At 35.7% G+C, this 19,126-nt stretch overlaps 1 long non-coding RNA gene across 1 annotated transcript in view; it reads right to left on the bottom strand.

The window, feature by feature from the left end:
• LOC127230476 (uncharacterized) overlaps positions 1-14,610 on the bottom strand; it is a 33,051-nt gene extending 18,441 nt beyond the window's left edge. Inside the window, exons 1-2 of the long non-coding RNA XR_007835175.1 lie at positions 14,483-14,610; positions 4,027-4,277 (exon numbers count right to left, since the gene is read on the bottom strand). This is a non-coding gene — a long non-coding RNA (uncharacterized LOC127230476). The remainder of the gene's footprint in view (positions 1-4,026; positions 4,278-14,482) is intronic.
• Between the last annotated feature and the right edge of the window lie 4,516 nt (positions 14,611-19,126).

The raw sequence follows: 19,126 nt of genomic DNA, 5'->3' as shown, positions 1-19,126 counted from the left end.
TTAATAATTTTTAGATTGTGAATTTGACATTTTATTGGCAAGCATACCAATAAATTGTGGTTTAAAGTCAGTTGTTTTGATTTAACATAAAACATGGTCTTATATTTCTGTTGATAATTATCATTTCTCTAAAACTAATCTCATTTGAAGGTAATCATGGAGAATAATTTAAAAAGAACTAAACAATATGCCATATATATATATAGGTAACAGAAGCATATGGTGTCACTACAGAGTAGAACATTAACAAATCAAAGCATGTAACATTCCTGGCCAGCAGTGGATTTTGTTCATATCATATGGCTTTGCCTGTGTTTATTTGCCTGTGGTTATATTTTGTTCTAGTGATAGTGGTGACTTATAAACAAGCTTTATCACAAAAATAAAAAGAAATCACAAACACACACATACACACACACAGTTTTCTGTGTGCCTCTACCTAACTGACTAAATATGTGTTCATATATCTGAATAGCAAGCAGTCATTATCAGGAGTGTATCAACTCTAAAGTGTAAAATGGCTCCATATGAAACTTATTTGGTAAACACAATGCAAGTTTACTATATTGTGCCAAGGTAGTTGTGAAATCCATGGAACAATTTCAAGCAAGGCCTGGAATGATCAAAATTATGTGGTGTAGAGTTAATGATGGCTTTAATGTAGAGAATAGATTTTCATGAAATGAAACAAGTAATAATACCAAAGTATAATTTTTATGACATTTAGATGGAGAGATGATGAGGAACTGAACTACAATAATTGAAATAAGTATATCAGTAATTTGACAGTCTTTGGGAAGTATCTGGAAGATAGGGGGATTGTATTTGATGTGTGCAGGAAAGTGTTGTGAACTTAGAGATGTATGTTCCCTTGCATTCAAACCTTTATGACTTTCAGTGTGACTGTTTGAGAATACACAACTTTTGATGGCAATTAGGTATAAATGATATCATGATGATAAGAAATTCAAATGTGATAAGTGGTTTTGTAAGTAAAGAAATAGAAAACATAATTTAGGTTCTTTCTCTACAGCATGTGAACATGATAAGTACACACTGTGTAATGAATAGGAAGAAAGCTCCTCCTCATACTACACCTGACTCTTGCTTGACCCCTTGCTTTCAAAACAGAGCTACTAGGGAAAAATAGAAAGGAAGGAAGAAAGGAAGGGAAGGGAAGGAAGGAAGATGGAAAGAAAAAAGAAGGAAGGAAGGAAGAAAGAAAGAGAAAGGAAGGAAGGAATGAGGGAAAAAAGGAAGGAAGAAGGAAAGAAAAAGAAGGAAGGAAGAAAGAAAGAGAAAGGAAGGAAGGAAGGATGGAAGAAAGGAAGGAAAGAAGGAAGAAACAGGTGCTGTTGTCTGGGGTACCTAAACTGGAGTGTTTTGATTTTGTCATTTGAGCTAAGTCAGAGAATGAACTTGACCCTCTCTTAAATAGTTTGCGCAAAGTGTTTACAATTGGAACCACACACACACACACACACACACACAAATGGAATGGCGGCTGTTTGAAGAAAGATGATTTCATTTTGGGTAAGCAGAATTTAAGGCAAAAATGTTTTATGAACATTTTCATCTATTAAAGATGAATGACATAAAGGAGGAAAAGAAAAAAAATTAAAAAAAAAGAAAAGAAACAAAAAGCTCCTATACGATACCAGGATGTGTAGATACACTCATATACTCAGATTCACCTCAAATATCTCCAAATAAGTATTTTTTTCTCTATGCATCACATAAAGTAAGATGAAAGGTAAATTGCCCAGAGCTAGTAGAGAAGTCAATAAATACTTTTGCATACTCAGCCTCTTCTGGTGAACCTTGCCTTTCCTCGGGAGTACTTTCATTTCCTGAGGGATAAGTCATTTTAGAGATGGGTTTATTGATTGCAAGTGAGAAACTAGCAAAAGAATTTCATCTTGGTTCCTTGGTAGCAACAGGAAAACAGAGGGAGAAAGACATCTGAAAAGATAACTCTTGATAAAGAGTCAAAATTCTTTCCTTCAATAATATAAATCCCAACACATTATAATTTAAGAGAAACAATTGGAATTAGTTAACTAGCATACATGCCTAAATGAACCAGCATTAATTGTCTTCAGTCATTGCTTGATCCAGCATCATGAATATTATCGAGATTCAAATTATTATCCTATTTTTAATATACTTTCCTTTCTCCAATGCTTTGTTCTTATGTGGTTTTTCTATCATCTTGTGATTTCTATAAATTTTATTCTTATCAACTTAAAAGTTCTTCCAGAGGGCAAAAAAGATGGTGTACTAACAAAAGGACTTCCCACTCTTGCATAGGAACAAGGTTCAATTCCAATTATTGACATGAGGACTAATATCCCTGTCCATAACTCCACCTCCAGGACACATAACCCCATCTTTTGATCAGTGCAGGAAACTGATTGGATGTGTTGCATATGCATACATGAAAGTAGAACATGCAAGCCTATGTAAAACAACAACAACAACAACATTTTTATATCTATGGTATTTCTTAGCCATGATTTCACAGAGGATAGAATAGATGGATTGAGAGTCAGTCTGCTTCATTTACTGCATGTGAAGGCAGAAAACCAATGTGGTAGATTTCAGCACTTCACTAACAGGAAGGGATTCCTAATAGAAAGTCAAGTTTAAAACACAAGGGGAAGCATAGATCTTATGATGGTAGGATTGACAGCTATCCATAATAAGCCTCACAGTGAAAACTTCCAGGTTGGAATAAATAGTGTAATTGTCAATGTGCTAAGCTTATGAGCACAAAATATTTGTGCTCACCTTTTGCTATGGAAATCCATCACCAAAGTTCCCTTAATTTTTGTTAATTTGGGTGTTCTCCCCTCACCTTGTTTTGGTAGGATATTTTTATCTCTGACTCCTACAAGAATAGTCAGAAATAAAGCAGGAGGAGGTTCTCACAATATCTCTAGGTCCTTATAATAACTGTAGCTCCAGAGGGAATCCCTGGGTAACTTAAACTTTGTTCTTTCTTAGTCTTCCAATAACCTCATCCTGAAGAAGCTATATACTCCTGAACAGTTTAACATCTCACAAGGAAATATTTAAACTGCCTCACATTAGAAACCCAAAGTGCCAGGTCAATTAGAAGAACATAGGGAAGACAACATGAAATGCAAAATCTTATACGGCTGCCTGTTTTTCTCTTTCACAATGCTAACATACCCGTTTCTGCTCTCTAAATTGCTTGCTTCTTTGTCCCATTAAATCAACAGTGCTAGTGGATCTTAGTCATGCTGGATCTCTGTCCCATTACCAGCTACCAGAAGCACACAGGATTGAGGAGATGAACTATAAAACATTGCTTTTTCTTATTTTCTAGTTAAAATCTGAATGTGTCATTGCATATTAATATATCCCGAGTATCTAAATAATCTCTATGTAGTAAAAGTTTTTAAAATTATTCATATTAGTTATTTATTTGTTTTTTGGGGGGGGGTTTGAGACAGGGTTTCTCTATGTAGTTTTAGAGCCTATCCTTCAGGAGCCTGCCTCTGCCTCCTGAGTGTGGGGATTAAAGGCATGTGCCACCATTGCCTGACTAACTATTTAATTTCAAACTTTAATTTATTCTGTGTCTTCAAAAGAGTAAATTTCATTAAGTAACATCAGTTATTTGTTGCTCACACTGTATAGCATATATTCACTGTACAGTAATAATATAGATAAATAATAAAAAGCCAACACAATGTTTTTTTAAATATATATATATATTTTACTATGTAGACAGACTCAGCATCATCTGTAAGATCATTTATTTTATAACCTTCATTGCTCTTTGCCTAGCATCCGGTATAGTGTGTGAAAAATAGTAGACTCTTAATAATTGTATATAGAGTGTTTCAATAAAAGAGGATTCCAAGAGCAGAAGACATGGAGACAGAAATTGTAAGGTTAAAAAAAGGAGAGCAACAAATTGCAAAAGTTCTTTATAATAAAACAAACCAAAAAAAAAAAAAAAAAAGATAAAAAGAAAGAGGAAGAAAAACGTCTCACCATGCTGAGCTCCAGCTCCACGGCTCTCAATTAATAATCAAGGTTCTATAATACCATAGTGAAAATTTTTGAGAGAAAGTGCAGATTGCTTCCTGAGAGCTTCTGTGATGCTAATAGAATCTTTAGACTCCATTGTCGTCCTGATGATTCACAGGTAAAAAGCAAGCACACTTTTTTTGGCCTTCATTATCAGCCCATTTCTGGCCTGATTTGCTTTAGATGATTTAGACTCTGCTGCACCTGAACTGTGACTTCTCATATCGGAAAAAGGAATGAAAGATGAACAGAAGACAAAAAGAGAAAAATGGAGAGTGTTAATTTTTTTTTTAAATCCTAGCATCCTAACACTATGATATAAGTTGGACTGTCACATTTTTGCAGGGCCCTCTGCCCCCAAACACACTTCTATTATTTTGTCTTGAAAGGTCATTGCTTTTATAATATCTAAAGCAAAATCCATTCTGTTTTGCCTTTGGTTTCTTTCAGGCTGTCTGCAGTCAACAGCAGAGTGCCAGGAAACCCATCTACACTCCAATGCTGTTCTGTCTGCCATTCCTTGCTGGAGCATTCATCGTACTGCCTGTTCCCATTTGTCAGGGGAAGATTTAAGCATCTCACTTGCCCATTAATGGACAACTTCCATACTTTCTGAATAATTTTAAGTGACTATAGTGCCTAAGAAGGTCAGAGAAGAAACAAAATGCAAGTTTCTATTGTACTGAGGAGAAGTGATTCCTGCTACTTACAGGCTTAAATGACAATCTGAATAGTCTGTAGTGAACAGAATAATTTTAACTATACACAATCTCATCGCCTGTCTACCAAAAAGATTCAAGGCACTGTATTAATAACAAGACCAGTTGTATGTAGAATTTATGTTTCCAAGTGTCCATTACTTCTGGTATGGGTGAGTTTTACACTCAAATATATGTCATCATCACTTCAAAGTGTAAAAATAAGTAACAGGACAGATAGCCTAATTTTATATAAATATCAGTGCTCAAGCGTTTCAAGTGGGAACCCTATATTATTTGAATTAATGTCATAGTTTTATGGTTTCTTACTTAGAAGAAAACTATTTGGCATGATGAAAAAAGTGATGGCGCTAAAATCCTGCTAGTCCATTCTAACTGGCTCATAAATGAATATACATATATGGGTATCTATTTATTTATTTCCCATATTAACACACTAAAATTTCAGACTTAATACCTTGAATCAGTTCCTTAAGTGGCTATATTTATTTTCTGCTTTGAGAGTATTAATACCATTATCCTCTTCTTTGAAGAGATATCTAGATGAATCTATACCAAACATGGAACCATTTGCACTGTTTGAATAATAAAATAAACATGTTTGAATAATAAAATCAGCTCAGCTTTCATTAATTTTGAAGTTTATTAAATCCCTCTCTCTTATAGAAAAATTCAACATAAAATCTAAATATAAAAACTTGTATGTGGTGTGTTTGGTGGTGGCCAGTTCTGGCATTGGGATTGCAGAGAAAGGCACACCCCTTCAGCTCACTGGCAGCCATTCTAGCTGAATTGATAAACTTTGGGTTCGGTAAGAGACCCTGTCTCTGAAAATAACATGGAATGAGTGAAGAAGAGATCAAATCCTGGTCTGTACATATATACACATATATGTACACTTGTACATACCCATATGTGCATGCTTCCACTTGGACCTATAATTCCATGCATACACACATATACACATTGCAAATAAACAAAGAAATTGTGTTTGTAAGATCAAAATCATAATAGGCTAAGATTATTGGCACATTCCATGTTCTCTGCATTCATAGACTCAGGCAAAAGGATGCTAGTCTGAGTTCAGTGTAAGCTACATAGTGAAACCTAGTTAATTAAAAAAATTAAAATAACTAATCATCCAACAATATTCTATATTGAAAACATCTAACTGGATGCTACAGTTTCCTTTAATACACCAAATTTTGTGAATTAAAGCATCTATTCCTGGACATTTTGCATATTAACATTTTTGATTGCTGGTTAGTAAACATATGCATCCTAATACATTTTTCCAAAATGGTTTTTAGTAGTCTTTACAAACACTTTTGGCTCATCTTTATTCATAGGATGAAGTCATAACACCTGCAAAACACTATTTGTAAGGTAAAAAAAAAAAAAGATACTATTGCCATAATTTAGTTGGCTAATAATTGGAGAAGAAAATTTGGTCTTCATTATATTTGGAATGAGAATACAGTGTACTCTCTACAAACGATTCTAGTCATGAGAAAAAAAAGGGCATGGAAATGCCCTCTGATGTTTTAGCTCATGAGGAAGTGTCATGTTTCTCTTCCGTTTTGTCGCTCCAGACAAACATAGAGTTTAGAGGAAGTTTATGTTACAGATCCAAGTAATTTTAATATGGAAATTAAATGCTTTACTTGCAATGCTTCATATTGATGAGGCTTCTGAATTCTTTAAGTAGAAAGCTGGTTGTGGTGCCATTCCGGTGATCTCAGTACTCAAAATACTGAGGCAGGAGGATTTCCACAAGTTCAAAACCAACCTGTGCTATACAGTGAATTCAAGATCAGTCTAAGCTACAGAGGAAGAAGCTGTGTCTCAGTCCTTGCTAGATCTAGGGTGAAAAATATTCCTGAAAATTCACAGACTGTGTGACTCAAGGCCAATTCAGGAAGATATGCTCCATTATGTGAGCCTATGTTAAGAATAAGTTCTAGTCTGGTATGATTAGGCAAAATAATAATCCTAGCTAACTAACATCATAGCTAGACATTATGACTCAGCAATATCATATAAAGTGCAGACACAAGCAGGGATGAACATAAGTAACACAAGTTTGCTTCTTTATTAATAAGTAACACAAGTTTACTTCTTTATTATTGTTAAAACAAAGAAGGGGGTGTGGAAAAACATTCTAATTGGAGAGCAGAAGCCTGGAAATTATAATAAATGTCAAGGTTTTCATTATTTTGGCCATATAAACACTGATCCTCCTCTGAATTTTTGGTGAAGTTATTTATATTTGTTGATAGGACACTACTTATCTCTAAAATGAAGTTTGTAAAATGAATAAATAAAATATCTTTAAAGAGAAATATATTAGTAACATTTTATGCTGGCAAGGATGTGGAGAAAGGGAATACCTATTCATTGTTGGTGCAAACTTGTACTGCCATTATGGATATTGGTTTAACAGCTTTTCAGAAAGCTGGGATTGGATTTACCCCAAAATCCAGCTATACAACTCTTGATCATATACCCAAAGGACTACTAAAGAGAAACTTGTTAAGCAATGTTTATTTGGGCTATATGAATAATAACCAGAATAAGCAGATTAGGTGTCCTTCAGTGGATGAAAGAATAAAGAAACTATAGTATATTTACACAATGAAATATTACTAAGCTGTTAAAAACTGAAACAATGAAATTTGAAAATAAATAATAATAATAGAACTTGAAAAGAAAGTCCTGTATGAGGTTACTGAGACCCAAAAAGAAAAAATATGATATGTATTGTATTTATTTATATGTAGATATTAACGATTAAGTCTTCAATAACAACTATACAATCCATATAACCAAAAAGGCTAGATATAGAGTAAGGTACTGGGATCAGGAGTAAAGAGATCACTCTAGGAAGGAAAAATAGAATAGATAGTTATAAATTGATGGGAAGAACACTAGAATGGGAAGTTCATATGTAAAGAGGAAAGGAAAGTGGGATGAGATAGGGAATACTGGGAGGGAGAGCAAAAAATAAGTTTTTGAAGGGTACTCTAGAAAACTAATACTGTTAGCATCTTCCTAGATTATGTGCATATATGAAGTTGAACTAAATATAAATTGCTAAACAATTTAGTCACAACTGGACATCTCTCGTTACCAACTTAAGCCTCCAGTTTTGGGTGGGTTACATCTAAGAGAGTTGTTGGCCAAAGGTTCTCCATGAGAATTCTCAAACAACCCAGATTATTGCCACGGTTATTGGTTCTTCTCTAGAAACTGAAGGCAAAGCCTTATTGCTGTAGACAACACCTATACAACTCACTTAGCATGAAGAGGTTGAAGTTGTTCCTACCTAGAGTCTTCACCCCTAATTACTAGTGTTCATGTTACTGGAAGGTACTCAGAATGTAACATATCAAAGGATAAAGGTAAGCACAAACTCAACTACAAAATCTTTGATCCTTAAATGTGACTAGTATGCAAGCAGTACTAGTGTAATAATGGCAAAAAGTTTGTTGAGTATCCAACCAATATTTGATTTTGTTTAATTCCCACACAATAGGATAGAGGCACTACTCAACACTAATTAGACAGCCAAGAATATGAGACTAGATATGTCATGGATCTAGGGGAAAATCGAGGAACATAGGAATAAAGTGATTAATAATGACTTTCCGTTATGCTTATAGATCAGTTTTGTTTGTCAATTTCAGAGAAGCTTCCCTTCATCAGTAGACAGAAACACATATAGAAACCCACAGACAGGCAATGTGCAGAGAATGAGAAACTTTAAAACACCTACTCATATTGGAATATCTTCATCAAATACTTTTCCTTGGGACTCAGAGAATTCCTTTACAAGAGGAGGCAAAAAGACTTCAAGTGCCAGAGGAGTTGTAGGATGCTAATGGGCAAAAAGTCCTTCAAAACACATTAGGACAAACATATAGATATAGATATAGATATAGATATATGCAATCACAGAGACTATGGAAGCATGCACAGGGCCTGCATAGGTCTGTGCCAGATGGAGTCCTAGGACTGGAAAAGGAAGTGTATGGAAGCTCCAATGCTTAACCCAGAAGCTATCTCCAATTGATAAGCACGCACAGATGAACATATAATTTTCTCTCCAACAGGAGTTTCACTTGGCATGCAAACCATACTTAAGGCCAGGACCCATGCCCACCAGTAGATGACCAAAACAAAATGAACTCAATGGAATTTTAATGCTTCCTTCTCTCATATTGTTTTGCACCAGGCCTTTTTCTTTCTCTTCCTTTTTATCTTACTAAAAAAAGTAAATCTATATATATATGAAAATACATATTTCATTTAAATATAGAGAATTGTGTTATTTATATTAATTTAAGGAGTCTGGATGACTTTTCTGGGTCAACATTGGTAAATACATTTTATCTTTCACTAAATCCATATGACTCTTAGATGTTGATAATATACCAAGGGAATTCAAGTCCTCCTTAGATAGTAAGTGACCATTGACCCATCATTACACATTTCTAAACATCCGTGTCTTCATCATATATTCAGTGAGGGAAAGATAAGCATTTATCTAAAATAATCACAGTGAGAGTAAAAACGAATTATTAATTACTATACTTCACTGGCAAAACACAAAATTCTATCGAGTTGCTTCAATTCTCGCATAGGGACCACAGTTTGCAAGCTGTTGACCCACGGAATAGTGATTTTTATGTCTATTCCTTATCAGTAAAAGAAACAACAAATAACATTATCTACATCATAAGGTTTCCTTCAAGAATAAGTGAATTCCTTTAAGCAAATGATTTAGGTTTCAAAGGCAGTTAAGTGTTGTCTAAGCATTTACCACATTTATTGTAAATACTATGGGGAGAATTCTGAGTTATTTCTCATAAACAACAGCAATCATTTATGCCACAGCACATGTTCTATTTGGTGGAAGAGGAATTTTGAAAAATTATGTAGCACATGAGATTGACAATAATATTTTATTTCTAAGGCAATCATCAAACATTTATCCAGCCTACTATCAATCAAGGTTGTTAATTTATCATTATGCCCTACAAATCAGTAACCATTATGTTTCACTGAGAATAAAAACTGTATTAAATCAATCATTTTTCAAATATATCTACATATATATATTTATATATGCATATGTCACTATGAACAGGAAATGTATACATTTTTGTGTTCATAAGACCTTCTCATCCACAGTGAATATATCTAAGACCAGTCAAGAATCTGAGAATGTGGATGGCTCTAATTAATGTATACTATGTCTCTTTGTACACACATAATTATAAATTAGACAGACTAAAAGACTGAAATGAGTGATTGTCATAATGCTATACTAAAAGTAACTGTGCTATATTCATCTTCCTGTAATTTTTATGAGATTATAATTAAAAGAACCACCTTTCAGCTTTTCTGGTATGCTTGACTTGACAAACTCATTACTTTCATATTTAAGGGGTATTATTAAGTAAATAAGTACTTCTTGATTTCAAGGACTGTAGTGATAAAAGAGGTAACATGTTACATGGGTTGGATCTAAGTGACTACTAGGTGGGTAGTACATACAGAATAAATAAACTGGACAAATACATGATCTGTATTCTAGGCAGATGACAGCTAAATAGTCTCAAATGGCTTCATGTACTTCAGAATGGCATACAGCTTAAATTTTATGGTTGTTTTGAAATATTCCATTTAACATGTTTTGAAAAACAATTCACTCAAGTAGCTGGAAATGAGAATAACTGTAAACTATATTATACTCATATAGCTCTAGATTAAATATTTAGAATAAAAAAAGTCTCTCCATCTTTTCCTGTAAAAATCAAAAGAGATGGCTGTCTACAATGAAGAAAAATAAATACTTAAGTAGTTAGAGAAAATAGGGAGATGGAAATTCTGGATTGATGCCCATTTCTGTCTTAATGATTTCTCAGCAGTTTGTACAAAATACCAAGGAAAAAATGAAAATGTGTATTCACAAATTAGCTTTAGATGTTTTAAATAGTAATACACTTGCAAGAAAAAAAAAAACCTTAAAAAAAGAAATAGGGCAAAGATTTTCTTTAAGGAGGCCTGTAATCATCTCCAAGGTAAAACATGTAAATTGAAAAGCAACAGGCTATTTAGGTTTACCAAAGAAAATAATTGTACATGAATTTTTCATGCATATTTACAATGTTGTGGGCATTCATTCACAACACAAATTCATTTCACACATAAGAAGTATGAAATATGAAATAGTGGTATATCATTTAATCCATGGATATATGTATGTAAGTCCAAGAGAATCTGGTTATTTCTTCTCTAATAAGAATATTGCAGGGGAAAAAAAGACATTTTGTAGCCCATTTATTTGCATCTGGCAGAGGAGCTTAAAAGAAAGGCAAGATTTCTTATTTTGTTGTCATAATAAAAGTCAACAATCAAAACATTAAGACATGACTGATTTCCTTACCCTAGGTAGGCAAACAATTTGTTCGAATCTGTGATATTACAAGGCTCAAAGAATCCTTTATGAATAACATTCATTTTATGCATTTCCCATAATCATACTTTAGTTTGTTAACCAATATAATTGTTTTGACCATAATAACCAAGCCATAATATAGATGGATTTTTCATTTTAAAGAGTTTTCTATAAAATAGAAATGCACTGATTAGCCAGTTCACTCAAAACAATCTATCCTCAAGTGGTAAATTATGGAATGAATTATAAAAATAAATAATTGATTTGGCTAATTGGAAATAGTCACATAAGGAAGGTAGACAAATCACTTCAAGACTGACAAGCTGTGTAAAGGTATCTTTCCTAGTGTTGTGTAGGCCTTATTTCATTTGGTAACATTTTTCAATTATTAATTCATATGAAATGTTTATGTGATGCTTATGTTCATTAATTGGCAAAAGAAGACAGAGATATAAGAAGAGTCAATATTTATTCAGACTTTCGGGGACCCTGGTACTAAGAACTTCAACAAGTCATTTCTCAAATCAATGCTCTTCAGTGTTATCTGATAAGACTTAGTAAAATCTGGTAATATGAACTAGTTAGTAATCTGAACAAAATCCTGTAGAGGAGAATTCTGAATCCTTGTGAGAAAACTTCAAGAAAACAAGATGGGTCTTACGACCTCAGTTTTTTCAAAACACAAAATCGTTCTTGGAATATGCATTCATGTCCCTCCCAGGTATGGCAGATACGAGTGGCTTTACTTCAGATTATTCACTACAACTGCCTATCGTTACTCACTTGTAAAAGGTGCTTTACTGTGTGAGGCTTGCTCACCATGTGTGGCTTGCCATTGTGATTGTACACTTCACTTGTGTGACTCCTCTCAACCCTCTCAGTATAAATTGTCTGACACTCTAAATAAAGTTAGCTATTGCATGAGACTTTAGTTCAACTCATGTATCACCTGCATTCTCCTAGGTTCCAACACCTTTAGAGTAGTAAACAGTGTGTGTGCTTTTCTTACAATACCAGAAACTCAGTAGTCCTCATTTCAGTCATAAAAGCTCACATAAAAAAGGAAAAAAAAATAAGAATGGATATTGCTGCTTATGTATCTTTTCTGTTGTTGATGCTGACAATAAGTTACAATTGATAGGGTGACCCCATACAACTCCTGATTCACCACAGAAAAATCATAGGTATTTGTCACTTTCAATTACATTGGTAATCCTGGCGCTAAGGAGCAGAAGGCAGAGAGATGCTAGAGCCAATGGCTAACCAACACAATCTACTTGATGGTTACAGAGCAGCAGTGGACACACACACACACACACACACACACACACACACACACACACACACAGATGTTACCTGAGAAGCAACATTAAAATTTGTTCTTTGAATGTCACATACTTACAAAACATGCACATACATGTTCACACACATTTGAGTACATGAACACACACAAAGAGACAATGAAAAGAGGTGAAACATCTCGCTTCTGAAACTTAACTTCTGACATCAATAATAGTATCTTAATTTCCATCTAATCATATTTTAAACTGTTCAAAATCTATTTGTATACTTAGGAACAACAAGTAATAACAGCAAAGAATGTAAAAAATAACAAGGCTGAAATTCCATCCATTCATACACATATTAATATTCCTATCAAAACAGAGAACTAACCTCAAATAGACAGGGCAATATATTACACAATATAGCCATTTCAGTGATGGAGTGCACCATCTTGCCTAATATTTCTCTTTCTTTCTCTTTCTCTTTCCCTTTTTCTCTTTCTTTCTCTCTTTCTCTCTCTCCTCCCCTACACATACACACACACACACACACACACACACACACACACACACACTCACACACACAAAATGAACCTCACATATTCCTTCATTATTCATATATTGCTGTAGTTTTCCAAATACATTTTATATTGATAATCATGTGAAAATTAAACAAAGAAAAGACATTTGGCAATTAGAAGTTAGAAAGCTCAGGTTTCTTTATTTCTTGATAAACAAAGAACACCAAGGTTTCGCATTGCTGGTCTTCTTTTCTCAGAAGCCTGTGGCCAATGGCTTTCCAACATGTACACTGAACTTGATATTTCAAGTGCAACCGTAAAACATCCCCAATGTCCAACTCTCTAAAGCAACCAGAAAGGAAATAAAACACAGAACATGGGAGCTGTCAGGTGTATTTATTTTATAACATACACAAATTGCATTCACTAGCATCAATAGATTATTCTTTCCCTTTATCTCTCAGGCTTATATAATGTACATTTTATACAAATGGATGTGATTTCCTCATATTGCATTGTGTGTAAAAATAAATTGAGGGTTGAGTTCTAACACTCTATTGAGAATGGATTTCCCCCCACATACATTGAAGCAATTAATGCCATATCCAGACCTATCAGTATAATACTCCCTATCCAACAATAGTTTTGAAAGCCAAAATTATTTTTTGGAATTAATAATCTGAAAAATCACCCTCATCCTGCCTCAAAATGGCCTTTTGTCTCATTTGCTAATATTATTCATTACTCACAGACCTCATGAAATTCACATATGCAGAGGCAGCATTATTAGTTTTCGAAATATCAATGTGACTGCACTTCTCCAGTAAATGGGCTAAAATAAATGGGTTTAGAAAAGAATGGAGGATGGGAAATTTTGCTGAGCTGATATGAAACTCTCATTAAGACTCTAATGTCTGCTCTAGTATGCATTGGTTTATTACTTTACAAACATGTGTTTGGTTTTTCTGTAGACACAGGCTTAGAGTCAAACACTCCATAATTGACTGCTTATGAATGTTTTCTATTGAGCCATTGACCTTGGTGGTATGTCACAGCTTGAGAGAATGAGCCACACAACTCCTAAGCCACCACCAAAGATCACAGGAATATTTGCTATTCATGTCTGTGCTCAGACTGGTATTTGATGACTAGAAAGTCTTTAAAGATTGTTAGATACATTTACTATTCATAGTCAAACTGTTAAATATGGGTTTTGGGGGGGTTTGCTTTTCTATTCAATACTCAGAAAGAAAGTTAATTTTATATTCAGAGACACTTAACAAAGCTTAATGTACTGTATATGTTATTTTCCAGATATAGCAAATGCTGAGGTCTGCTTTTTTATTTCTCTTAAAAAAAACAGCTTTCATCTTAGGAATTTTGTCATTCTACATTCATAGCATATAGTAAAGTATCCTGAAAAAATGCACTCACCCTTGAATCAAGAACAAGCAGAAAGGATTTTTTCCAAAGGTGATAATATATACCCATTGAAGTGGGCCTCTTTTCATATTTATTTTCCAGCCCCATTTTCCCTTTGATCAATGCATATGTTATTGCAAAAGCAGCTATAGAATCCTAGGATCTTAAACCTAGAGAAATAGATCAGTGATTGTCCAATCCAATCCCACCCCTTCCAACATAGTATGGTTGAGAACAACCCGACCAAAAAAATTAGACTTTTCTCTGGACTGGTGCATTGATTTTAGATGGTATTCGTAAAAGCCTCACATATTAGATACTTGGCAACAGCGAGACAATGTTGAGAAATGGCAGGACCTTCCAGAAAGGGTATTCAAAGCATAGTAGTTTGAATATAATTGGACTCCATAAGTTCATAGGGAGTGGCACTATTAGGTGTGGCTTGGTTGGAGTAGTTGTTGAAGAAAGAACGTAACTGTAGGAGCAGGATTTGATGTTTCCTATGCTCAAGATGCTGTCCAGCATCACAGTCCAATGTCTGTTGCCTTCTGATCAACATGTATTAGTCAGCACCATGTATGCCTGAACTTTGTCTTGCTCCCCAGAATCATAATAATGAACTGAACTTCTGAAAGTGTAAGCTACCACTTTAGGTTAATATTTTCCTTTATAAGAGTTGCCATAGGCATGATGTCTCTTCACACTGGGGTCACGTGCCTTTAATCCCAGCACTCAGAAGGCAGGCTAATCTCTGTGAGTTTGAGGCCAGCCTTGTCTACAGAGCAAGTTCTAGGACAGGCTCAAAAACAATACAGAGAAGCCCTGTCTCAGGAAAAAAAAAAGTTGCCATGGTCATGATGTCTCTTCACAGAAATAGAAATCCTAACAATGACACATGGGAAGTGAGAAGTCCATGGAGACTCTCACCCCTATGTGTGTTAACACAGCTTCTTGAGAACTCTACCTAACATGAAAACACAGGAGAGTTATAAAGCAAGCCTACCCTGTGTTCTTCTTTGCTTCACATCCAGAACTTACCTTTAAATTCTCTACCAGGACATCCTCTTTGGAAGGGCAAGTGATCAGGATGCCCTGATCATAGACAATCAATCTTCTAGATGCTGAGTTACTTTTCTTTGTGGAGTATTCAGCACCAGTTCATCAGTTAGTAGGAAAACAGACAAATACAACTAGCAATTTAATGATATGGGGAACAAACAAACCAGTTATCATGACTATATGAATTTATATCACCACTTCTAGGGACTGTGGGGTATAATGCATCCTCACCATCCTGAGAGCATCTTTATAGAAGACCTGCAATCTAGGATGCTACAATACCATATCATCAATTTCAACAGTCTCTTCTCTATGACACAGAAGACAGGTCAAGGTTGGAAAAGGGTCCCAACAAAACGAGGACTGAAAGCCCAAGTCTGTCAAGTCTTTTCTGTTGAAGACTGTTCTAAGTGTGAATATAAAATCACATTAGGTAGGAAAATTGAGGTCAGTAATCATTCAAAGCCAAAGATCTATAGGTGTATTGAAACTAACAGATTTTGATTAGTGAAGTTTATGCATCAGTTCAGATAGGGAAAGGTATATGTTGGCCATGACAGTACAGAAGGCCCTGACACCTGCAGTGATTCTCACATCCTCTTCTGGATCAACTACAATAGAAGACACCTTCCCGCTATTGTCACTTATCTGTACCTAACATGCCTGTGGTGCATCACTCTAAAGAATCAATCAGGAGACAGACAGAAAAAAAGGAAGAGAAAGCATTGTGCTTACCCACAGTTACAAGGATACTGAAGAAAACACTGTAACAACATTTTTATACCCACTCATCTGGAAAGGCATAAACCCTCAGAAGGAGGCTGTCAATAGTTTCATGCCCTTCTATTTACATATGTGTTATGAGGTACCTGGAAACATTAGAAAGTATGAAATGAACTTACTAGGAGAATATGCATTGGCTTGAATTAGTATTTAAAGCCTTCAAATCAATGGTTAGTGTTTAAGATGTTATAGAGAGTATGGAAACACACAGCTCTCTTTTGGAGAGATGCTAATCTAATGACTTGCTGACCTCAGAGCAAATGGGAAACTCTGGGACAGATGTACAGCCTGCATATCCTCACCACAGGCCTAGACATAGCCACAAGGCTGTCAGTATTAACTCAGATGCCCCCACTTCCAGCCACTCTGCCTTTCATCACCTAAAGCTCTCAGCCAGAAAGTGGCCCACAGAGACGGCCAGCGTTGATGTCAACAGATTATCAGGCCGCTTAGTAACATTCTCTTGCTAGGAACCCTTTTAAATCCCTACATTGGCAATCCTAATGCTCTGTTGATTTTTGTTACTTGCTGATAAGGCTTTTAATGGCCAAATCCCGGTATATTTTTAGATCTTTTGTCACCATGGGTCTCCTGTCACTCACTGAGGCTGAAATCAGCAGGCTGTTAGTATGCTCAGGGTATAATCTCAAGTCCTATGGAACAAGGGCTTGCAGCAAGCTGGCCTCCTGATTGTGAAATTTACTTTTGATTTTTATTCATTGAGCACTGTCATCTCTGCCTGTGAAACCAGAGCAAAAATATACCTATCTGAAGCTATGCAAGAAATCTAAAGAAAATATATTTAAAGGAACCCTGTATTTTACATGCTGTGTATGTGCACATGCACACACACACACACACACACACACACACACACACACACACACACACGTAAAATCTTTGTTTAATACATCAAATATGTATTTTAAGTGACTAGTTAATTATCTACTTTTTCTACTAAGAGTGGCAATTAGCATCTCTTTTCAAACAGGTCCTTAGCACTTTCCTAAGGCAGCAACAAATTGTCTTGTGGGTAACTGAATGGACTAAAGGGAAGGGAAAAAATCTGCACATTAAGAAATATGGGGTTACTGTCAGTAAAAAGATACAATATGGAAATAACCTCTTGATCACCACAGAAATGTTTAACTGCGAGTTTCTGCTTTATGTAGACAAATCCCTGTTCCTAATCCGTGCTCTTCTCCTCTTCCTGCTTATGCAATGACTACATTTAACATGACTAGAAAGGGTCATGAAAGAGAGACACATTGGAAGAGATTTCACCAGAGTGGTTTATTGAAGAAAGAGCAGGTGTAAACACAAAGATGGAGGGGACAAAGTGTGCAGGAAGGCAGTCCATCAGGCAAAGTAAACATTCTGTGAACTTGAGCTAGGAAATGAGGACATGGCAATGCTCAATCCCGTGAGAGTATGAAAGAAGACATCCTGTCAAGATGTAATGTCATTCTTGCCTTGAACTACAGGCAGCTAAGGAATGCTGACAGTGGGAGAAAGGGTATTCCCTTGAAAAGAGCACATCAATTGGTTATCTGATACCACATTGTCAGCACTGAATACACACATTCTACATGTGTGTGTATACATATACATACATACACATACACACACACATATATATATATATACACACAGTATGTATGTATATATATATATATATATATATATATATATATATATATATATTTCATACCCATGATTTGAAAGGGAACAAGGAGAGGTTAGTGGGAGATTTGGAGGGAAGAAATGGAAAAGGGAAATGATGTAATTATACTGTTGCATCAACTTTTTAAGAAGGTATTTTCTTATAATTATTATTTTTTCTTATTTTATACATTGATCCCAGTTCCCTGTCCCTCCCTCCTATCCCACCTCCCCCCACTCCACAGAGAGGGTAATGCCTTCCAGTAGGAATCATCAATATCAGTCAAGTCATTTGGAGTAGGGACTAGGGCTCCCCTCCTGCCTCTAGGCTAAGGGAGTATCCCTCCATGGGGAATGTGCTCCCAAATTCCTCTGGTGCACCAGGGATACATCCTGGTTCCACTCTCAGAGGTCCCTTAGATTTCCCAGGCCTTCTGACCAATGTTCAGGGGTTCTGAATCAGTCCAATGCTGGTTTCCCAGCTATGAGTCTGGGTGTCCATGAGCTCCCCCCCTCCTTGTTCAGATCAGCTGTCTCTGTGGGTTTCTGTAGCTTGGTCTTGACCCAATTTTCTTATCACTCCTCCCTTTCTGCAACTGGATTGCAGGAGTTCAGCTCAGTGTTTAGCTGTGGGTATCTGCTTCTGTTTCCATCAGCTGCTGGATGAGGGCTCTATGATGGCACATTTGTTAGTCATCAATCTCATTATCAGGGAACCTTTCCACTGTTTTCCCGATTGTTAGTTGGGATCATCCTTGTGGGTCTATGAACATTTCTCTAGTGTCAGTTTTCTCCTCAACCTATAACGGCTCCCAAGGCACTCTCTCTCTCTCTCTCTCTCACACACACACACACACACACACACTCATTCTGCACTTGTCTATTCTTCCCCTGATTCAGTCTTTCTACTCTGACATGCTCTCCTCTTCTCCCCTTCCTTCTCCTATCTCTCCACTCACTGCCCCCTACCCCGCAACTCCAAATTTGCTCAGGAGATCTTGTTGCTTTCCCCTCCTATGAGGGACCTTGTAAGAATCTCATAGGTTCCTCCTTGTATCATAGTTTTCCTGGCACTGTGAATTATAGGCTGGTGATCCTTTGTTCTGTCTAAAATCCACATATGAGTGAGTACATACCATGTTCCTCTTTTTG

This window comes from Phodopus roborovskii, unplaced genomic scaffold, assembly GCF_943737965.1.
Source record: "Phodopus roborovskii unplaced genomic scaffold, PHOROB, whole genome shotgun sequence".
In the NCBI taxonomy this organism is placed as follows: domain Eukaryota; kingdom Metazoa; phylum Chordata; class Mammalia; order Rodentia; family Cricetidae; genus Phodopus; species Phodopus roborovskii.
The sequence above is the reverse complement of the archived record's forward strand: the minus strand, read 5'-3'. Positions and strand labels throughout refer to the sequence as shown.